Here is a 7,447-nt window from a genome sequence, read left to right as displayed (position 1 = left end):
TGGTACATTCGTAATAATTTGTAATACCTACATATTAGGGAAAATAATGCATGTAGGGGTAGATTAGTGGTCTGTAAATCCGCCTAGAATTAAATTACACATATGTAAATCTTCCTAATTATGCATGTATAGGTACATAAAATGAATACTCCCATTGTTCAATATTGAATGACGTGTAAAGACAATTTGCAATAGAGAAGTTTAGCAAAAAAAAATAATGCATGTGTACCTTTGTCTCGCTGGGATTATCTACTCCTAAATACACCCATGATAAATTAATAAGTTGATTTAGGTACTGGGGGGAAAACGGTTCTATGTAAATTGTACGTAAAACATTTCACCGTGAGCTTTCTTATCGGAAAGAAATGACCGTATACTGTAGTGTCTCCAATTTTATTAGATTCAATATGAACATTAATTCAATTTTCATAGCTGATTTTTGCAAAATTCATGAATTTAAGAATTAAAACCTAACCTAACCTAACAAATAATCCAGTATATCGGCTATTTTCAAAAATTTTTTGCTGCTGGTTTCCTGTAAAGTGTAAGCCGACAAGAACCGTGTTTTATTTAGACATGAATTTTATGTCAGTACTATATGAGTTATATGACACAAAGCTATTGGACGGTCTTTAATATACGGTCATATATTTCCGATACAACATTTCACGGTGAAGTGTGATACGGCGAACTGCATACGTACAAGTTTCCGGACACGGGGCAAAACGAGTATAAGAGATATATTACAATAAAAACAAATATAAGCAGTTTTCATATCAATATACATTCAAGCGTAAAAAAAGTCTGACACGTGGACTGCTTTATATGAAAAGATATAACCATTTTATTCACAGGATTTGACATATCCCACGTGTCACGTATCCCATTTTCAGCATTATTCTTATATAAAACGTATATAATTTGAATTTTCTGGCTTGAATTGTTCTTCAAATACAAATAAAACATTAATAAACATAAAAAAATATAAATAATTTTCATTTACACAATGTTGAAAACAGATATTCTGTAGAATTGACATTCGCATATTATATTTTGAAGTATTGGTCACTGGTGCACTTGTATTAATTTAATCCGTTTTTTTTAAATAAAATACTTAATATTTATGAATTTATAATATCAATGACGTAAGCACAACATGTATTGTTTGATAATAAAAATTTGATTCAACTCTCACCCATTTAATTTCCATTATATTGCGCAGTATTGGTTCGTTATTGGCGCTACTGTGGAGAGTTTTAAATGGCATGTAATGGATTTGATGATACTTATATCATCAAAAGGTCGTTTTTTTATAACCACTATGTAAATTTTAAGGAAAAACATCTCCAATATTACGGTAGATCAGTTACTGACGAGAAAATCTATCTAGTTTGTAAAACACTTCACATTGGATAATATATTATGTTATTTACCTGCTAGGTACGAGTCTGAGCAGGCATGTTATAGTTTGTATGCGTGTTTTAATGTTACATTTTGAATATTCCAAGAAAAGAAAAACGATTTTATTTTTATCCTCAACGATGTAATTTCCATAAGATGTTTTACTATCAATACAAATTTTTAAGTTAGTAAATTTCAACCACAAATTGTTTTAATAAAAAACAATCAATTTAATGTTTATTTATTCGTTTACCTTAATCTTTGAAATATTCATAAAATAAATATGTTTGATTATTATTTCTTAGAATACGAAATAAAGAAATATTTCAGAACATACGGTGTAATGGACATACAACTAAAAAAAATATAGAATGCCCACTATGTGTATTTTAAACCTATGAATAGAATAATTAAACGAGGTATACTTTGATTCAGAAGTTGAAGAACGGTACATAATTAAAAAAAAAAACATACCCAAACACCTCCATGACCACAGTTAATAATTAATTGCTATTCGGTACATATTTTCGTTCGGACAACAAATAATGTTCATTATTGACATTGGTATGTATGATACTGATCGAGATTGCTCGCAGAACCTTGCGAGTGCATTTGAGCGTCTGAATAATATTATCTTCAAAAGTGACCTCCAATTGTATATTAAACGTAAAGTATTTAAACTATGTGTACTACCATTACTCATGACCTTAATGTAAGAGAAATATAAAACAATACGAGTAGCGTAATTTGGCATGGAAAGATACATGTTGGGCATAATGCGGAAAAACCAATGAATAAAGAGTCAGATAAGAGTAAACTATGTGTTAAAGGTGACCGAAGAGATGAAATGATAATCGGCTTCAGATGTCATAAATTCCGTCATACAGTGGATACAGTGGTCACAACGATGTCCTAAAGCTTGCTATAAAAATGAACTCATAAATTTCAATGATTGTACGTAGCAGAAAATAACTAGAGACCGTAAAGAGTGGAATGAGCTAGGAGAAATCTTCATTCAGCAGTGGATCGACACATGCTGATGATTATGACATATTATTTTTGTTAATCTACGGTTACTGTTTAATTTTAAAAGAAAACATGACAGTTTTATTAGTCTTTTCCCAGGTCACATTTTTCAAGTAAATAGCTTACCCTATACACCATGTGTAAGGTATTTGGCATCCTTCCATGACGGTGGAATCCGGTTATCTTGAGAGAGAGAGAGCAAGCCAGATTGACACTCTCTTGAACCATCCATGGCACGTGGCTGAATCAGGTACAATATCACGTTAGATATAACGAGTGCCCACCCATAGTTAATTTCAAAGTAAAACCGTTTGCACACCCACTATTCGCCATAAGCATCTGTTCTAGAAGCATACGGTTACTCTGGGTTTTTGTAAGGTATCATGATTTTTTGCTGTGAAGAAGCACCGTCAAAATGGAAGGGTTAAAAGGGTGGGTAGGGTAAGTAGGTTTTAACTGATTACTTATAACTAGGCTTAGGATTTTTAGGTGCTAAAATGAATAATAGGTACCAAAAATATGTAGATATATTTGTAAAATATGTTATTAAAGCTTCATAATTATGTGCTAAAAAACAAAAATAGGTGCTAAAAATTTTAGTAAGTAAGTTTAGTTTATTAAGTCAAGTTTAATTTATTATTTATTCACAAACAGAAATCGCTTTATTCTAATAAATACTAAAATTTTGCTTCATATTTTCGAAAGTGAATCTTTGACGATTTGATCTTAGCAAATTTTAATACATGGAAAAACTTCTTTCCACTTCTACAGATATTATTATAGCGTATGTAAATGAAACTGTTTCTGAAGTAGAAAAAATTGAAACATCTGAGGCATCTGATGAATTTTCCAAAACAGTTTTAATATTCTGCAGCGTTTGAAGTCCAGTATTTTTATTTTATTTGAAAGACTATTTAATTTTGTACTTATTTTTATTCCAATTGGTCCAGGAACATTTCTTATTTTAGCAGCATTATTGTTTAAAATATGAATTTGCTACACTAGTGACTTTGCTATGAGGTTGTGAGGTTGCTGGTAATGCCAGCAACTTGTTGCCAATGTGGACACTGCTTAGCATTTCAATTGTGTTTACCAGATGACATTGAAAATTGAAATTTTGTGTGTATGTGAAAATATATGCTTAAACCTAGAATATGTAAAAATATGTACATAATTACAAGATAAAAAAAACTTTTTATATGTAACGTTTTTAAATTTTCTGTTGAATTATTACGCTCAATATGCTCAAATTTGTACTTGATATGAAGTAAATAAAAAACAAACAAACAAAATAAATATAGAATACTGAAATTTTATTTTGACATTTCAATTTGATTTCCACAGTAACGCACGTATATATCAATAATTTAGTTGCTAGGACCACCCCCTTAGCAACCAATAATAATCTTTTACTTTTTACGGATTTTTCTGAAATAACTTTCCATACAAAACAGAATTAACTGAAAATGAATTCAATTCTGCTTAAAGATAGCTAAAGTATTAAAAGAATGCATTGGCATAGTGTTCTGATATATTCTAAAAGTTTCAAATGTCTAGCTAGTCGGGAAGTTAGTTAAAAATCGATTGCAAGATTTGTACAGTACAAATTGTAAATATCCAAAAATAATTAAAAATATGTGCTAACAAATAGGGCTTACATGTTTCAAAATTGTCTGAAACAGATAAATATTTTTGATATTTTGTTGTGGGGCCGCTCAAAAAAAATATTTAAATACCTAAGAATCCTAAGCCTACTTATAACTATGTGTCCAAAAATTCTGACTGGATTTGAATGTTGCTAATATGGTAGTGTAATATTATAAAATCTTTATTATTATTTATACGCGGAAAGAAAATTCGCTGCCTGAAAGCAGTATTGGAATAAGTGAAAAACACTAGTTTAGAGATAATTATCTTTCATGTTCATTTCATATAAATGAGTTTTATATAGTTATATAGGAATAGAATATAGTTTATTTTATTTTTATGCATTTTATGATATATTATGATAATGGTAAGATTTTTTTTATCTAACATTATAAAGTGGGTTATTTCAGTTATCCTTCTGTTGCTTTGATACAGGACATTGTTTAATAAATGCGATATTGGTATTTTTCTTTTAAATGGGGTATTAAATTATTTAACAAAAATCTCAGTGAATCAAAATGTAGGTATAGCTTTCAGCAATCGATTTGAAAACTTATTTCACTGTTAGTTTCAGGTAGTGAGTGATGTTTAAACGTTGGCTATTTTTTTAGTTTTAATAATTTTCACCACAGTGTTATAAATCCTAGACGGGTTTCGTCTTACGAGATTATAGCATTAGAATTAAATAAAAATTGTGTATATTAAATACCGTTATAATTGATTAATTTGATTGCAATATAATTTAAAAAAAAATTTGATATAGATTATACAAATTTAGTATTTCAGATAATAAGCTTACCAAAAAAATCATCAATCGTCATTTTCAGTTTTTGTGGTTTGCCCCTAGGAAATTGTTTCATAAAAAGGGATATATTTTTCAGGTATATACTACCGAAGTTTTTTTAATTCATTTAATTTTTGTTATAAATACTGGATCTTTCTATGAGAGAAGAATACTCATATGGAGTATTGATCCTATCTTGACGCCGGATTAAGCGTTTTGCAGTACCGAAATCCCTATCACAGGGAAGAAATGACTGACCCCGCATTGGTACAACATGAACAATACTTTGAAATCTTTTTGTGTAAGTCAAAGTAAGAAAAATCGAACCACAGTCTGAAAAAATGTACATTTATGTAATTTGCGAGGGTAAAAATTGATCTATGTAGTTCTTCAAAAATGTGCACACTTCATCGGGCCCTTTTTGCTAGTCCTTCGAAGTAGCAATAAAATCCTGCCTTATTTGACTTAACGTTGTGTATAAAAAAAGAGTTTACCCATAGCTGGCGATAAACAAAAAAATCATGCACAGGAATATTCGGAAGTGAAAGATTTTGCATACAGTCGATGTTCGAGCTAAGGATAATCTGTGCGAAAACAACATAACTACTGCGTTTATGTTGTTTTCGAACTGATTTGAAACTTTGACTTGAAATAAAATAGTGTTGCATATTCACAATGAGTTGTTTTCGAAGATAATGATAGGTCTTCCCTCAATAAACAATAATCCACAATAAAAGCATTTTGCCATTTTGTGTCAGTTATGGGGTTTTCGAAATGACCAGTTCATTTAAAAGACATAAATGTTCATTAGTTCATATACGAGTAGATATATAAAAAAATGTGTATAAGAGGTGTTATAATAGTATTTCATTAAATCAAAAACATTATTGCCACGGCCAGTATTAGAAATCATTTAATAATAACGGCTTCGATCAATAGTACATCAATAAATCAAAATTAATGACGCGATCCTTACACATTGTAATTTAATATTTGTTTTAACATTTAATGATGTACTCTTCATTGTAAAATTATCGACGATAAAATTAATGTATGTTTGTTTTAGCTCGTTCACTTAACGTGTTTTTTTTGTTTTTTTTTGTTTAATAAATTGCGATAATGTGGCATACCTAACATTGATTGAATACTCAATGATGACATATATTGCATGCAATAGTAGTGGTTGCGATTAAAAATACATCTTGATATATCTATGAGCCGCTGGCAATACAACTTCAATTCTGCTGTTCCATTTAATAAGAATGTTTTGATAGGAAAATGTTGACTTCATTATAATTTATAAAATGAAGACTTTATTTATTTGTTTAATTTCCGTAATTAATAAAAAATCAACATTCTACTGCATTTCATACTTCCATAGTCACATGTTTAAAAATATTACTTCATTTTATTATTATTAATTTAATTGACGTAAATACATCTTACTTATATTATTATCATTTTACTTATATTATATCATTTCTATCAGGTTGTATGCAGTACTCGACATGGACTGGTGCAGAACTGAGCGTGGCTCCGGTTTGTGAAAACCTCGAAACTACCGCTCCGTCTAATGGAAAAGTTAAAAATAACGTTCCAGTTCGTGAATTGTTAGGAAAAAAACCACAATAATTTACTTTACATGTTAATTTTTCTAAAATTTGAATACCAACAAAACTGGACAATAAAATATAATATTGATGATCTATATTTTAATTTTTTAGGCGAATTCAATTTATATTCAATTTCTGCCTTCAGCTAACAGACAGTTATTTATTGAGATGTTCTCATAAAAAACTATATAGGTTTAATTATTATATCAACGTGTGACAACCAAAGCGTTACTTACCCCAGTAGTAATAGGTATTAATAATTGATATACATATACATACATTAATGCTAGTGAATATTAGTGGCTATAATAATAATATAAATTAAAATTAATGCGAGTTGTCTATTGGATTTAGACATAGCGTACTAAATTTCACTTTCCGAGATATTAAATATCTATGAATATCTTATGTGTCATTACTCAATTAACTAATTACAAATAAGTAACGTCCAGTGGGGATAAAACTACCACGTACTACTATTTAGGAAGAATATTAATATTTTTCATAGATATAAGTTTTTTCACTTGCGGCGTTGAACAACATTACTTGCCCAAATCTTCTTTATTGTTTAGCGTATTACGTCCATATGTATCAAAGGTTTAAAACTGTTATTGCATTTGTTCATTCAAAGTAAGTGTATATAACAAAAACTAGTAGGATATTTTCAGGAATCTAACCAGGGCTCCGGATCATAAACTTTTTTACTTCGAACTCTGCTTTTTTTGAGAGTAGGTACTATACGGAGAAATATAATAATATTAGATAAAACATAATTGAGTGTATAAAATTTACTGGTAAGTATATTATGATATTACCTAACTAAGCAATTAAATGACAGACCAAAGCGCAGATGAATTGAAAATGATAGATTCCGTATTTCTTAAAGAATTTTTGTGTATTTACTAAGTCGTTTTTTATAATTAAAATAATTACAAGATAAAAAGAACTTTTTATATACCACGTTTTTAAATTTTCT

The sequence above is a fragment of the Rhyacophila brunnea genome, unplaced genomic scaffold, assembly GCF_057557595.1.
Source record: "Rhyacophila brunnea isolate RB1 unplaced genomic scaffold, BYU_Rbru_1.0 scaffold_3, whole genome shotgun sequence".
Lineage (NCBI taxonomy): Eukaryota > Metazoa > Arthropoda > Insecta > Trichoptera > Rhyacophilidae > Rhyacophila > Rhyacophila brunnea.
Note: the sequence above shows the minus strand (reverse complement) of the source record.